This window comes from Dipodomys ordii, unplaced genomic scaffold (assembly GCF_000151885.1).
Source record: "Dipodomys ordii isolate 6190 unplaced genomic scaffold, Dord_2.0 Scaffold1, whole genome shotgun sequence".
Classification (NCBI taxonomy): domain Eukaryota; kingdom Metazoa; phylum Chordata; class Mammalia; order Rodentia; family Heteromyidae; genus Dipodomys; species Dipodomys ordii.
This window is the reverse complement of record NW_012267217.1, coordinates 42,449,084-42,465,699: the sequence shown is the minus strand read 5'-3', so window position 1 is coordinate 42,465,699 and position 16,616 is coordinate 42,449,084. Positions and strand designations below refer to the sequence as shown.

Genomic DNA, 16,616 nt, shown 5'->3' with positions numbered 1-16,616 from the left:
CGTAGGCCTGAACTCTGGGCCTGGGCACTGTCCCTCAGCTCTTCAGCTCAAGGCTAGCGCTCTACCACTTGAGCCACAGCGCCACTTCCAGCTTTTTTTCTTTTTTGCTTATGTGGTACTGAGGAATCGAACCCAGGGCCTCAGGCATGCAAGGCAAGCGCTCTACCACTGAGCCACCTCCCCAGCCCACTCAGTGAGTCTTTTATTTTCCACTGAACCACCAAAAAACTGGAAGTAGAGCTGTGGCTCAAAGTGGTCGATCCCTAGCCTTGAGCAAAAGAGCTCAGAGATAGCTGAGTTCTAGTCCCATGATTGACAAAAAACAACCACCCAGCCAGACACCAGTAACTCACACCTATAATCCTAGTTACTCAGGAGGCTGACATCTGAGGATAACGGTTCAAAGCCAGCCCTGGAAAGAAAGTCCATAAGACTCTTATCTCCACTAAACTGCCAAATATGCCAGAGGTAGACCTATGACTCAAGTGGTAGAATGCTAGCCCAGACCCCGAGTTCAAACTCCAGGACCATTCCCCAACCCCCCAAAATAAAACCTCTTGTAATGAGTTCTATAGTTTGCTGTGTATTGAATAAGTTTCCTTGACTTTCTAAGGCTTCTTTTCATTCAATTGCTGCTAATACAACATAACTTTTCAGAAGCAAAGCTCCTCAGATGGAGGGGAGGGGAGGAAGGGAGGAGGAAGTTTCAATCACTCTCTTTTAGTTTTTTTTTTTCCTTCTTTTTTTGCCTAAAGCAGAGTGGCAAAAAGCAATGATTTCTAAAGGACAGTCCTGTGACACAACACTTGGAGTGAAGGAAGTAATCTGTACAGTATGTTCACCGGGTACTTAGTTCCTGGAGTACATGTGGTTTCCCCCCACAACCACCACCACCATAAAAGGGTGGTGGAGGCAGGGAAGAACCACATTTAAGACCTAGCATCATTCTTCCCTACAGTGTCATTTCCAGAGCCAGATAAAAACAGCATCAGGAAGCTAGAACGAGTGTGCAACTTAGCTGTTGGAAAAACATTCTCCATTTCATGCTGGAGCCGGGCGGTTACACCCAGAAATCACAATAGCTTCTCTCTTCACAGAACATTAACTGGTAAGTAGTTTGCATATTTGTTTTCCTCAAAATGACATAAATTCAACTGACCTGGTGAGGATTCTTGAACATGATTTATTTAACAAAATAGCATTTGGACTTGCTGCCAGGTAGCAAAAAAGAAAAAAGAAAAAAAGAAAAAAGAGGGGGAGGGAGAGACTACTTCTCATAGTTTCCAAAATGCCTATCTTCTGGCCCGGTCTAAGGTATTTAGGGACTATTGTCCAGGATTGGCTACAGCTGCTAATGGATCAAGAAAAAGGACAGAAAAAGAGCACGTTGCAGGGCTGGGGAGGGGCGGGATGAAGAATGTTCAGTAATTTTCTCAGTCTTTACCTAGTTTATAACAACTCATAAATTTGGGTTGTGAGTCGCCGTGATCCAGAAAGCTAAAAATTATGGAAGGTTCACTGTAGAGGAACTAGGAAAAAGAAAACTCAGTTAAACTATTGTTTTTTTTTTTTTTTTAAAGATCACCAGGCAGGGAAAAACAAAACAAAACAGAAAAGTGGCTCCCAGCCTCTTTCCTCTCGGGTTTCCTAGTTCGGGCCGCGTTCTGAAACTTCATGGCCGATCACGGCCGACCACTCCCCGAACAGAACAGTCAGGGTTGTAAGGATCACTCCTACAACAGACGCTCTTGTCTGGGAGCTCTTTGGGGATCTGTACCCCCCACCCTTGACCCGCTGCCCCTGTCCCGTCTGAGAACTCTGGGGGCACCGTCTGCCCCTCGGTTCCTGCGTGGGGGTCAGTCACTTTGCGGCAAAGTGCGCGACGCGGATGCCGCGGTGCCGGGCCACGGGCCACGCTCCGCTCCGTGGCAGGAACAAACCTGTCCGTGGCACCCCCGCCTCTCCCCGACGAGGCCCGGGGTGTGGTGGTCTGTGCGGCCAACCACGTGGCCGGGGGTGGCGGGGATCGCCCACGTGACACCCCGAGGCACCGAGATTACCCTGAGGTCCTCCCCGGGCTGGTGTGCGCTCCGAGATGAGTCAGCTCTCCTAGGCCGTACATCAGAGGCCGAGAAAGCCTGATCCCCCCCCAAATCAGACCAGAAACAACACAAGCGGCGCGTGGGGCGCGCACACACGCACGTACACACGCACACACCCCTCTGGTCACCACGTGAGGCCCCAGTGCGGGCCTGCACCGCCGGGGGAGTTACTAAACGCCCGGGGACCTCCTTCTTCCCGTGCCCGCAGCAAGAATGGCCCACCCACGTCCCGGTCCCTCTTTGGAGCAGGTAGAGCACTACACGGATGCGAACACGACCGGCAGGAAGGCAGAGACCTGCCGCGTTGTACTCACCTCCCCTGGACGCGGGTGCCGAGTGCACGGGGATTCCCAGCCCAGGGCCAAGCGGAAGTGAGGTGGGAGGCCGGAGGTGGGAGGCGGGAGGTGGACGGTGGACGGGGAGGTGGACCGTGGGAGGGGGTGAGGGCTGGGTGCGATCGCTCCCATGGTGGTGCACCTTCAGAGCCTTCCTTTATTTTCGGTGCCTTGTAGTAAAATGTACATTGAAGTTGGCCTTTCGAGGCTTTTACGCGTGTCCTGTTCGGGGTGTGGACCTCACGTGCTCGTGGCAGGACCGCCCCCCCCCACAATTTGTTCATCCTGCAAATTGGAACTTTTTGGGGGGAAGGAGGAGCAGAAGGTCGTGGGGCTTGAACTCTGGGCCTGGGCGCTGTCCCTGTGCTCTTCAACTCAAGGCGATCGCTCTACCGCTTGAGCTACAGCGCCACTTCCGTTTTCCTAGTGGTTTATTGGAGATCAGAGTCTCACGGACTTTCCTGCCCGGGCTGGCTTTGAACCGCGATCCTCAGATCTCAGCCTCCTGAGTAGCTAGGATTACAGGCGTGAGCCACCATTGTCCGGTTACCGCTGTCCATATTCCTTTTGTGTGTATGTGTGTGCGCGGACGCGCGCGTGCACGTATGCACGCACGCGCGTGTGTGTGCTACACACATGCGCATTAGTTCTAGGTCTTGAATTCCGGGGGCCAAGGCGCTCTTGGCTTGGCTTTTTCCCACTCAAGGCTGGCGCTCTACTACCTGTGCCATGCCTCCGCTTCCTGCGTTTTCTATCTTTTCTCTTCTTTGTGTTGGTTGAGCTTTGCCACTCAAGGTTAACGCTTTACTTCTTGGAGCCACATCGCCACTTCCGGTTAATGGGAGCTAAAAGTCTCCCGGACTTTCCCTCCCCAGGCTGACTTCAAACCTCCACCCTCAGATCTCAGCCTCCCGAATAGCGGGGATTACAGGCGTGAGCCACCAGCGCCTCGCCACACTTCAGTTTTTTTCTTATTAGTTAATTGCAGATGAGAGTCTACAGAGCTTTTCTGCCCAGGCTGGTTTCAAAACACAACCCTCAGTCTTGGCTTCCTGAACTTGCTCAAAGGATTACAGGCGTGGGCCATGGGAGCCTGCCTAGCATGCCATGTTTTGCCCTTGTTTTTGTGCACAGCTGAGATTTTCCAGTATGTGCTGAAGATCCTTAGGATAGATACATTTCTATTTGTCTCTAATTTTTAGTATACTGCTCTGAAATTTTAAACCAGCGTGTAGTTGTGATTCTTTTCAGCCTAAAGGTTTCCTTAAAGGGGACATCAAGTGTCAGTGTCTCCAAGTGTCAGAAAGCTGTTAATTCACAATTTAATATCACAAGTGACACACGGAACTGTTCAGTCTTTTAACACAAGCTTATTAGAAAAACTGGACTCTCACAAGAAAGATAGAACAGTGCCCAACAGAGCCCAGAGCAAGGAGAGATTTTTGTTTTCATTAGCACACATTAATTGTACAAAGGGCTTTAATTATATTTCCAGGAACAGTGTGCTTTGATCAGGAGAGATTTTCCTTAGCAAACAATTCTCCTAAAAACAATACCGGAGAACAATTAATTCAAGACATGTTAATTACAAGATGATGATTCCAAAGTGCCAGTTAGTAAGTTTTTTGTTTTGTAAATATAAATTCTTTCCAATTTGATTGTTAGGTCACCTGACTGATGCCTTTCCCTCCCTCCCCTACATTTTTGTTGTTGTTATTGCTGTCCGTGTGTTTGATTTTTAGCCTTTTATCCATCTGCAGTAGTTCTTAGATTGTGTCTCTGGTTGGTAAGAGGAAATAAGGCAATAAGAATAGACCTGGTGCTCCAAGCCCTAACTGTAACATAATTAACAGTCTCTCCTCCCATTACATTTTTTTTTAACAGTGTTGTGGCTCAAGCCTAGGTTTTGCGGGTATTAGGATATCATTTTACCTCTAAGGCTCATCGCCATTCTCAGCCTTTTTTTTTTTTTTCTCTGAAGTAAAACCTGTCGTCTAGAGAAAGATTTGTATTTCTATGGGTCTAAAGTATTCTTTTTCCTCACTCTGCCAGGCTTCTGGTCGTATCAAGTTGCCCCTGCTGAATCAGCAGCCTCATTTTTCATTGTCTCTGGCTGGGTTCACTGCCCGCTGCCTGCCCCCTCACTGTCTTGCTAAGGTAGAAGGACAACACAGAAGCAAAGAAAGGCCCCAAAGAAACCCTAGGCTTTATTTCCCCTGTGGCGCTGCCACTGGCTTCTTGTCACCAGCTTACTCTTCTTATTTAAGATGGGAGGTCCTGCTATGATTCTAGCTGCATGGTGACAGGGCCATCTTCCTGGTTTCCTGGCTGGGAGAATTGCCTCGCCTTGGTTAGAGGTAATGGCTCTTCTTGCCCCAAAGTAGAAAACTCTCTGTGTGTCTTTTAGCGCGAGTCTGGGCTGTCTGTGTGGTGTATTCTCCAGGATAGAGCAGGGGTGAGGGTCATTTTGCCCTCTTCCGAAGGGCTTTTTATTCTTTGTCTTTTTGTCAGTCATGCAGCCTAGGCACTATTCCTGAACTCTTCTGCTCAAGGCTAGCGCCCTACCATTTCAAACCATAGCCCCACTTCTAGTTTTCTGGTGGTTAATTAGAAAGAAACTTACAGAGTTTGCTGCCCCTGGCTTTGAACCTTGATCCTCAGATCTCAGCCCCCTGTGTAGCTAGGATTGCAGGTGTGAGCCACCAGCCTTCTCCTGGAAGGACTTTTTGCTGATACTGGCAACAGCAATACTTTGGGGAAGAAAAGACAGGCAACAGGCATTGTGCAGCACATATAGAAGGAAAACAGGCCTTCAGTGCAAACCTGCAATTTTGCTGTGTGTATGTGTGTGTGTGTGTGTGTGTGTGTGTTTAACAAGCCTTGTGTTTGTGCATATGTATAGGAGCCCCACACCAGAGGCTGAGAGAAGGACAAGAGTATTCTGTTGTACCCTTCGTGGTCACAGCCACACACGCTGCTCTCCTGCACTGCATCTCCCCTAATTTGGTACTAAGAGAAAGAGCAGGACCCACCTTTTCTCTGGAAGGGCTGTAGTGGACATGGTCATGGGTGTTACCAGTCTTTCTCTGAGTACTTCTTTAGACTGACCTAATAGTTAAGTGTCTGACCTGTGACCAGGTGTCCCTCACGGAGAAAATTTGTTTAGACAGATGTTCTAGGATTTATGAGAGGGTTACACCTCGATAAAACCATTGTAAGCTGAAAATATTTTCAATTGAAAACAGATTGAATGTGTGTAACCTTCTGAACATCGTTGCTTAGCAACACAGTGCACTTCAGAGTATGTGTTTTTTTTTCCCCCACCCCTCCTCATGATTGCATGGCTGATTGAGAGCTGTGGCTGCGTGCCCTGCCCAGCATCTGAAGAGTGTATATGGCTGAATATTGCTAGCCAAAAAAAAAAATATCAGAATTCAAATTATGAAGTACGATATCCACTGAATGCCTGTCACTTTCCAAGCAAACTCAAAGTAGAAAATCTTCAGTTGGGTTTGTCTATCTTGGCAGAATCCTACAGCTTTTGTCTGTCTTCTGTCCAGTTTGTTCTTATGAAGATAGCCACTCTGTAAGACTGCATTGATCAGGAGAAGAGTTCAAGTGTGTAGGTCAGGGGAGACAGAGTGTGAAACACGACAAGCCCTGTTATAATTAATTACAGAGCCAGCGAGAAGAAGGGAAGGGAGCAAGCTTTGCAGAGCTCAGGAAGAGGGAAGCTGCTGCGAGTGCCAGGAGTGGGGAAAAGAACATGACAGGCCCCCAGGTTATTGGGTTCAAGATGTCTCCAGGCAGGTTTCCCATGGGGGAGTTGTAATTTGCTCCTGGGCTTACAGCAAATGGGAACTAATTCTGCACAGACACTTTGTGTCTGAGAAGTGACTAGTGTGGCAGATCTGCACTGTCCATAAACGGTGTGGGCGTCAGTGGCGAGGCAAGCCGGCTGTCTCCTAGAGACAGCTGTGTAAGGTAGAAATCTGTATCCATCACCTTGAGTACCGGGGAAAATTGGAAAGTGTCAAGGGTGACTAAGCCTTGCTTTTGCTATGACTAAGTCCAACTTAATTGAAAATAGATGCTGGGGCGACATGAAATGTAACAATTTACCACAAATGTGTATGATAGGACATATAGACCATTTCCACTGCTACCTTGCACACCCTGAAAATGGTAAGCAGACCCCCAAGCTAGGCAAATCTCCCCAATAATTCATTAATTCACTATTTCCTGGTTTTACTGAAAAAAAAAAAATCCCAACGCACAAACCCCTCCACCAACCAATGATTTTGCTTTTAAAAGACAAGCTTTGATATTTTTAAATGGGATAAAGTAGGACAGCTTCCATTTAAAAATAAATAAATAAAATAAAATTCCAGAGCTACGTGTATATTTGGCAAGCAGTTGATGAAATGATTCCTCTGTTTGTACCAGAAGGGAGATTGGGGACGGCGGGTAGGGGGACAGGATGAACACCCACGGGGTTCTGAATGGTAGCCATCAGATTTGATCTCTTTCACTCCTTGTTTCTCATCCTTGTTCATAGTAGTCTCGTTCTCTCTTTGTGCTTCTGCTTTTTTTGTTTTGTTTTGTTTTTATTAACTCGCCAGTTCAGTCTTTCTTCTCTTAATCTCTGTCTCCCTTTTACATGCATTTTTGTTGTTGTTGTTTGGAGATTTGTTTTTTTCTGCCGACAGCATTAGCTTCATGCTCAGGTTGGTAGGAATAGATTCAGCGGAGACACTCGCCAATCTCCCAGGTACTTCCCCACTGCCCTTGAGCGCTGCAGATGTTCCCCCACCAGCATCTAGTAGTGAACACCCGCATCCTGGGTGCCAGTGGACACCACTTTACATAAACAAATTAAGCTTCCACCAATGTTAATATCCACAGGAGGCCTAGAAACAAAAACAATTCCCTGTTTTTAGGGACATGGTTCTTTTACAAAAACCCTTCTCAGCCTGGCACCAGTGGCTCACGCCGTAATCTTAGCTACTCAACACTCAGGAGAGGCTGCAATCTGAGGATTGTGGTTCAAAGCTAGCCAGGGCAGGAAAAATCCATGAGACTCTTGTCTCCAATTAACCACCAAAAGCCCAGAAGTGGAGCTGCAACTCAAGTGGTAGAGCAATAACCTTAAGCAAAAAAAAAAAAAAAAACGAAAACCTCAGGGACGGTGCCCAGGCCTTGAATTTAAGCCTTAGAACTGGCATGTGTATGTGCAGGCACACACAAGTCTTCTCAAATGTAATATATCCATTGGGCCAACACAGTACACAGATGAAATAGCACACTAATGAACCCTAAGTTAAAGCTAAATCATATCCCATTTGTATTCCCTGTAAGATAACTTCCAGGTTTCAACAAAAATATATTTACATAGCAGTTTATACTTTTCACTGTGCAAATCTCTATATCACTGTAGAGTATTATCCATTTTATGCATAATACAGACTTAATTTGAGTTCTCCAAACCTGTTATCTAGCCTGGCCCTGGTGGCTCATGTCTATAATCCTACTATTTATGAGGTTGAGGTCTGGAGGATTATACTTCAAACCAGCTCTGGCAGAAAAGTTTGATAAAATCCATTTCCAAACTGGAAGCAAGGGAAGGAATGACATTGTCCAAAAAGAAATGTAATCATTACCTGACTTATGCAACTGTAACCACTTTGTATGTCACCGTTATAATAACAATTTAAAGGGGGGGAAAAAGGAAAAAGAAATCAATTTCCAAAACAACCAGCCAAAAGCAAAGGCTGGTTGGAGTCCCCTTTACCATACATGTCGTGGAGTGCCAGCCTAACAGTATGAGACTCTGAGTTCAATCCTGAGTATCAAAAAAAAAAATTGTTATCTGTGTTACTTTCTACATATGTGTTTCAGAAGTAATCAAGGTAACAGATGACCTTGGCAGTGATCAAAGCCAGGCCAACCCAAATTGGGACCGGGAAATTTCCAAGCAGATTTTAAGTGGAGTTTGAAATTAAAGTCTATAGAGGAAGAAAAGATTTCAGAGTCACCAATGGATTATATGGATATTCTTATACCACTAAAAAAAACAGGTAATTTCTAGATGTCAAAGTTCCAAGCAAGGTGAAACAAACTAATTCATTTCAAAGTTTGGCACAGAGGATATTTAATAAAAAAGTCATAGTGTTCTCAGGAATCTAACGGAAACAGAGTAGACCTTACAGGGGATTCTTATGGCATCCACATTGACTCCCTGAGGTACTAATTTTCTGATTTTATAATGCAAAAAAAGTTATTAATTATCCATAGTCAACCAGTCACCTAACAAATAAAAATGAGTTATATATAGTTCTTTCATTGTAAATGGTTGTTCCATTACAAATGCTTTATACAATCAGCTACAATTAGACAAATATTCAGGCTGGTTACTGGTAGCTCAAATTCTCTAATCCTAGCTAGGTAGAAAGATGAGATCTAAGGATTATGGTTAAAAGCCAGTCTTAATCAGCTAAATGCCAGACTGGCAACATGGCTCAAGTGGTAGAGTGCCAGCTATGAGTGGAGAGAGTGAAGGACTAAGTTGAAGTACTGGAAGAAGAGAAAAAAATCAGCTATAAATGTGATCACTATAAACACACGTAATCGAACCACTACAAAAGTACTAGAAGATCTAGGCACCAGTGACTCATGTCTATAATCACAGCTACTTAAGCAGCTGAGATATGAGGATCCTGGTTCAAAGCCAGTCTATGTAAGACTTCAAGTAACCGCAAAAAAAAGCCAGAAGTAAAAATGTAGTTCAGGTGGTAGAGTAGCAGCATTGACTGAAAAAGCTAGAGAACAGTACCCAAGCCCTCAGTTCAAGCCCCAGTTCCAGCACCAAACAAAAATCAAATTACCTGAGGAAGACTAGAATATAGATTAAGACCTAGGATAAAGGCAGCTAATACTAAAAAGGCTAGGCCTGAGGCGGATTTTGAAAAGAATTATGCAACCTGGCAGCATGGAAAAGATAGAGTATCCAAGCAAGTCTAATACTGTACATGCTGGTTGAATTTCTATGAGAACTAGCATCCCCAATGGTATGAAATATATAAAGTATAAGGCTACAAGTTGATCACTGAACCTAGAAGAATGTATATATAGATAGAACATGCTTATTATAAAATTTGTTTTACTAGTGTGCAATAATGAACTTCTGAGAAAAAAAATCTCATTTTGGAGCATTCTGATAATTGTATAAGAATTCACATTAGTTTCTATTTATTACATGTACCATACTATAATATTATCAGACTATGTCTGACCTAACATAGTGGCAGTTTGTTTCCATGTGCTCCAAAATAAAGTATAGATTAAGCCAGGTACGGTGGCTCATGCTTGTAATCCTAGAAATCATCAAATAAAACAAAAACAACAACAGTGTTCATTTTAATAAAAATTAGATATATCTAATCGTGGGTTTGATTCTATAAACATTTAATTTGTATTCTTTATTTCTACATAGTATGGGTAGAAATAATAGTACTAAACAATGTGGTTCTGTTTTGTTGGTTTGCTTTAGAGATAGGGTGTCATTATGTAGCTTTGGCTGGCTTCAAACTCACAAACCTCCTTCCTTAGTCTTCCTAATACTGGGACTACAGTTGGGTCCTCCACATCCAGTTGCTAACACAGTTTTGGTCACTGCCAGTGTACTTGGTAAGCACTGATTAGGTCCTCTGAGGAACATTGCTCTTGATAATGGTTGGGGGAAAATCTCATCCTCTTTTTCAGGAGATGGGACCTATTATCAATCTAAAGTTTAAAGGAATAGCTATGGAGATGAAGGCAGATTTGATACTCAATATTTTAATCCTTTTAGAAGAAAAAGGAAGTGAACGTAAAAACTGATGTAAAGGACTTGATTAGTAAGAATTTGATTTCTCTCATTCCCCCTTGTTTTCTCTGATAGCTGAGAGATGTCCACAGGCATGAATGCCTTTCTTCTCTTGTGAGTTCTCTTGTTTACTAGGCACTCAGAAGTTCCGTGGTATACCAGTGAGCTAAACTAGAGCATGGTAGAATTCATCAGAAAAGCTTTCAGATACATAGCTAACAATATTCTGAGGAAGGGTATAGAACAAGGACCTTCATTTAGACTGGGACATAGGTATCTGGAGGTCTGAGGAGAATTTATTTAGGAAAGTAACTCAATTTCAACACCATTAGCAAGATAAAATAAAAGTCCAATCAACTGTATGGTTAACTTATGGAAAATATAAGCTAATAGAAATTATTCTATCACCAAATTGTAGAGAGAGAGTGTGAGTGTGAGTGTATGTGTATGTATGTATGTATCTAGTAAGGCTTGAACTTAAACCCTTGCACCCTAGCCCATCCCCCTCACGGGTGGTGCTCTAATACCTAAGCCACACCTCCAGTTCCCTTTTGTGTTTTTAATCTTAAGCATGACCTTTTCGTTTATCACTGTGTTCTATATTGTTTCTTATTTGTTAACGGTAGTTAAAATTATTAATCTCTTGAATGGTTTTCTCATATCTCCCTCCCTCTCTTTCTCTCTCTTTCCTGCTCTATCTCTCTCTCTCATACACACACACACACACACACACACACACATGTTCAGTGAAACTTTGCTATCCACAGGACTATGGTTCCAAGGAGACTAACTGCAGTGAAGGAAAAATTGAACATGCTCAGGATGCAATGTTCAATATTGCACTGTGATCTCTGATCCAATTTTTTCCCATAACATGGCGAATTACCACTACAGACATGCCACCTTTCAGCAAATCAAAAGTTTTTGCTTTACCACTTAAATTAAGCATATTCACTTTAATCTTGTCTTTGGGATCCATTTGCTTTTTTTGGGGGGGGGAGGGTGAATTTTCTCAAAACCACAGATAGAAAAATGCTCAGCTGATCACACAATGATTTAAACACAACTGATAACAACAGAGAACAGAGCTTGAATGAGAGTATCTGCACCAACAGCACAATGCATGTGGAAATTTAAATTAAAAATTTTTGAAACCTCTTTTGGCAGAGTAAATGACTCAAGTACTAGAGCAGCATATGATCCTGAGTTTAAGCCCCAGTACTGCCCCCCAAAAGAGGAGAGGAAGAAAATCTTTGAGTATTTTTATTCAGAATTACTATTTTTTTCATCATGCTTTTTTCAAACCATGCATAATGTACCCAGGAATAAGGCAAGTTTACTGGATATTTAATTAGTTACAATTTCTTATATTCACAAACCAAAGAAGTTGGAACAATTTAAAGGATGATAAAAGCACACTAGATAAATTCATTTTTTCCTTCTAAGAAAGATAACATACTTGCTCTCAAAAGCTACTATAAGAATTCCCCCCCCCCCAACACCTTTTGCTTGGAGGAAATTTATTGAACTTGGAAAATTTCAGCCCATGGGTATGACTGCTTGTTCCATAAGGATTATAATACAGTAGAGAAATATCAATGTGGTGTTTTTAGATGTGCTCAGTTATGTATTCTATCTCCCAAAAGACAGAGAGGAAAGAAAATAATTTATAGACTATATGGCCATTTGATGTTTTTACTGGAATATTTACAAGAATATCCACATTCATTTGTTTCAGACTAAAATAAATAAAAGCTTGATTTTTTAAAAAAAAGAACAAACCTGTTTTCTAGCTATTATAAACGAAATTGCTAAAATTGATTGGGCACTCTTCAGTAATTTTCTACAGAATGACCATCTCTTGCTTTTTACATTTTTTCTCAGGCAATCAGTATGTAATATATTCATCAAACCAGAGAGTGCCCAGACAGAATTTCTGTCTTGCTGAGGGAGATAATTGATTAGCTCTCAAGCTAGTTGGATTACAGCGGGTCAGTGACACCATAGCTAGAAGCTCGGCTGTGTTTTCCAGATATTCATCACCACAAATGAACTCATCTATGGAATGATTTGATGCGAAATAAACAAACTCCTTTACTAGAACATTATCACAGGATCAGAATGTCCCGATTGGGGGGAAATTTTTTAAAAAAGAAATGAGCTCAAAGTAGTCTTACAGTAATAGTTTTCTTGTTGTTTGTGGTGGTTCCTGTTATTTCCCCTTTGGATTAAATATAGATCCAAAATTTTTATCAAACTAGCAACAAACAAGGCTGAAGATATATAGTAAAATGATAGACCATTTTCCCAGCATGCTTGAGGCTTTGGGTTCAATCCTTAATGCCACAAATAAACCAACAAAAACATAACCCTAATAACAATATCCCCAAAGGAGCCATTAAAAATTCTCTAGAAGCCCCCAAATTTGCTGCTTCCTTTCCATAAAGTTGTATGTTAGTCACATGAATTATTTTGTAATTCATCCCTTTAATGAAAGGACTAATTGAACAAAGTCATAAGAAGCTATTACATTTATTGAGTTGTCATTTTGAGTCAGGCACTATGCTTCAAACTTAGGTATACTATCTCATATAATTCTTAGAACAAACAGAATGGTTTACTTATAAATTTTCTTCCCAGATCACAAACATATGAATTGACTGTAACAACAACAATAAAAAAAAACGTAAGCTGGAGTCAGTGGCTCACTCATGCCTATAATCCTAGCTACTCAGGAAACTGAGGATCACAGTTCAAAGCCAGCCCAGGCAAGAAAGTCTGTGAGACTCTTATCTCCAATAAACTACTCAGAAAAAGCTCAAAGTGCTCTGTGGCTCAAGTGGTAGAGCACTAGCCTTGAGCACAAAGAGACTCCTGAGACAGCGTCCAGACCTTGAGTTCAAGCCCCAGGACTGGCAAAACAAACCACAAACAAAAAAATTGTATAGCCAGGAGTGGTGATACATGCTAGAAATTCCAACACTTGAAAAACTGGGGCAGGAAATTTAGAGTTCAAAGCTACCTTGGAAGCCAGGCACTGGTGGCTCACACCTGTAATCCTAGCTACTCAGGAGGCTGAGATCTGAAGATTAAGGTTTAAAGCCAGTTGAGGCAAGAAAGTCCCTGACGCTCTAATCTCTAGTTAACCACCAGAAAACCTGAAGTGGTGCTGTGGCTCAAAGTGGTAGAGCACTAGCCTTGAATTGAAAAGCTCAGAGACAGCGCCCAGGCCCTGAATTCAAGCCCTATAGCCAACAACAACGACAAAAAAAAAAAAAAAAAAAAAAAAGCTACCTTGGATTTTTATTTTTATTTATTTATTTATTTTTGTCAGTCATGGGGCCTGAACTCTGGGCCTGAGCACTGTCCCTCAGCTCTTTAGCTCAAGGCTATCGCCCTACCACTTGAGCCAAAGTGCCACTTCCAGCTTTTTCTGCTTATGTGGTGCTGAGGAACTGAACCCAGAGCCTCATGCATGCAAGGCAAGCACTCTACCACTGAGCCACCTTCCCAGCCCCGCTACCTTGGATTTTATACTGACACCCAGTCTCAAATAAAAAACAAGGACTGAAGATGTAACTTAGTGGTAGAGTGTTTGTCTAGTAAGCTCAGACCTTGATTTTTATCCTCAATCTGCAATAAAAAAGTAATAAGGACATACCAGTAAAAAGGAAGTTATGATGCTTATCATCCCTTGCCATAAAGGAAATGCAAATCAAAAGAACCCTGAGATTCCATCTTACGGGTCAATATTGTGAATTCCAACAACAAATGTTGGCAGGGATGTGGGGGAAAAGGAACCCAGCTGCACTGTTGATAGGAATGTACTAGTACAACCACTTTGGACAACAGTCTGCAGGTTCCTCAAAAAACTAAATATATTTATTCCCTTCAACCCAGCCATACCACTCCTGGGCATCTACCCATGAATCAGGACATGATGAAGACACCTGCACCTCCGTGCTTATTGTTGCACTATTCACAATAGCCAAGATATGGAAACAGCCCAGATGCCCCACAATAGATGAGTAGATCTAAAAAAATGTGGTACCTATATACAATGGAATTTTATACCTTCATTAGAAAGAATAAAACAATGTCATTTTCAGGAAAATGGATGGAACTAGAACAAATCATGTTAAGTGAGGTAAGCCAAGCTCAGAGAGACAAATGACACATTCTCTCTGGTACACAGAAATTACATCTAAAAGACACTGGGATATGATCAATTATACAGATTCTAGATAGACACAGTGAGACCAAAAGAGGATACTCTATGCCAGAAACAAAAAGACACAATGTCTATGCCCCTCTTCATATTTATATAAAATATGTATAATTAATAATTTATGTAATCTATAATAAATAATCATATAATATATACTGCTTATATGTAGTATCTCAAAATGACCTCAAAGATATGGAAACAAGAAATTTTTCTTTGATGATTCTGTCCTGTTTTCTTTATGTATGGTTTATTCAAGTATATATCTTTGAGAGGGTGGAGGAGGAAGGTACAGAACTTGAGGGAGAAGGGGTGGAGAAAAATACAGCTGTGACACTCACTTGATACACATGAAAGTGAACTATACAACTCATTGAGTAGAGGTAGGGACTGGGAGAGAGTGAGGGAATGGAAGATACTGTACAGAAGAAATAGTACTCATTATATGACTCATGTAATTGTAATTCCTCCATACATCACTTTTATAATAACAATAAATTATTAAATAGAAAAGGAAGTTATGAACCAGACACAGACTCATGCTTGTAATCCTAACTACTCAAGAGGTTGAGATCTGATGATCTCAGTTCAAAGTCAATGAGACCCTTACTTCTCCAACCAACTGCTAAAAAACCAGAAGTGGAACTGTGGCTCAAGTGGTAGAGCACTAGCCTTGAACATAAAAACTCAGGGATAACACCCAGGCCCTGAATTCAAGCTCCAGGACTTGCACAAAATAATAAATAAATAAACAAATAAATGGAAATAGGAGAGAGGAAATAGAATATTTCAGTAATAGATTACTATTACTGTTCTATATTCATAATATCCTCAGTGCTTTACTTCTGGCAACATTGGGGGAGTTTCTCTTACTAATTATTGTACAAATTAATTCAGCTCTCAGCCTATCTACCCGGAAACAGCACCACCCCCCACAGGTTGAGAGTTCAGATCCCCTACTGCCCACCATCCAAACAGAAATGCCAGCTATACCTAGGTCTTTACCTATATAATAACCAAATATAAAACCAGAAGTTTTCATACCCATCCTTCTGTTTCATGGTTTACCAAAAATAGCTTGAAGTAATCAGCAAAACAGTTTACTTACAAGATTCTGGGCTTATTAAGAGGACAAGACTCCGGAACTGGCTGATGGTATAGACGCCAGCGGTGTTGCTCTGGACTCACCACGATTTCAGAACCTCTTTAAGTATTCACCAACCCGGAAGTTGTAGAGATGTAATGGATGCATGATTCAACCATTGGCCATTAGTAATTGAGTCCCTCTTCAACCCCTAATCCCCCATCAAAGGAGATTGGATCGGTGTGATGACCAGACTGTGCACATCATTGTGCAAGATAATCCCATTTCACTCTTCAAAGCAAGTGCCAGGTGCCTCGATAGGTGAATGAATGGGCCGTTGCGCGGGGAGGGAGGTTTGATGGAGGGAAACACCAATGTGGGTTGAGTTTTAAGGGAAGCAGGAATGGACGGACAAGGTAACATGGCACAGCGGGCCATGCCTGAGATGGGCCATGGCAGGTCAGGCCGTGATGGGAGGACGTGGCATGGTGGCACTCACAGCAGTGAGACGTGGTCCGGTGGAACTGCATGGTAGGGAATGGGGATGGGGCTTGGCGATATGGCGCCATGGGACTTGGATCTGCGGGATCAATGGGACCTAGCAAGGTGGGAAATGGTGGATGGGCTTGGCGAAGTGGCGCAGTAGCACTCAAGACGTTGGAGAGATGGGACGTGGCACGGTGGGACACTGTGGTGGGAAATGGCAGGAGATGGGGCTTGGCGACATGGCGCGGTGGGACTTAGCCTCTTGGAGAAATGGTGAGAGGAAATGCTGGCTGGGGGAGGGTCTCTCTTGGAGTGATGGGACGTGGCAGGGTGAGACAGGATGGTAGGAAATGGAGGATGGGGCCCAGCAACGTGGAACGGCGGGACATGGACCCTTGGAGGGATGGGGCCTGGCACAGTGGGAAATGGTGGATGGAGCTTGGCGACGTGGTGCGGCTAGGACTCGGTCTGTTGGAGCCATGGGATGTGGCACGGTGGGAAATGGCGCATGGGGCTTGGC

General features: G+C 42.9%; 1 protein-coding gene across 1 annotated transcript in view; it reads left to right on the top strand.

Moving 5' to 3' along the window:
- Positions 1-1,055: 1,055 nt before the first annotated feature.
- Positions 1,056-16,616, top strand: part of Gpr1 (G protein-coupled receptor 1) — a 46,627-nt gene continuing 31,066 nt past the window's right edge. The window contains exon 1 of the mRNA XM_013037889.1: positions 1,056-1,108. The gene's annotated coding sequence lies outside the window, so the exon portion shown is untranslated. The remainder of the gene's footprint in view (positions 1,109-16,616) is intronic.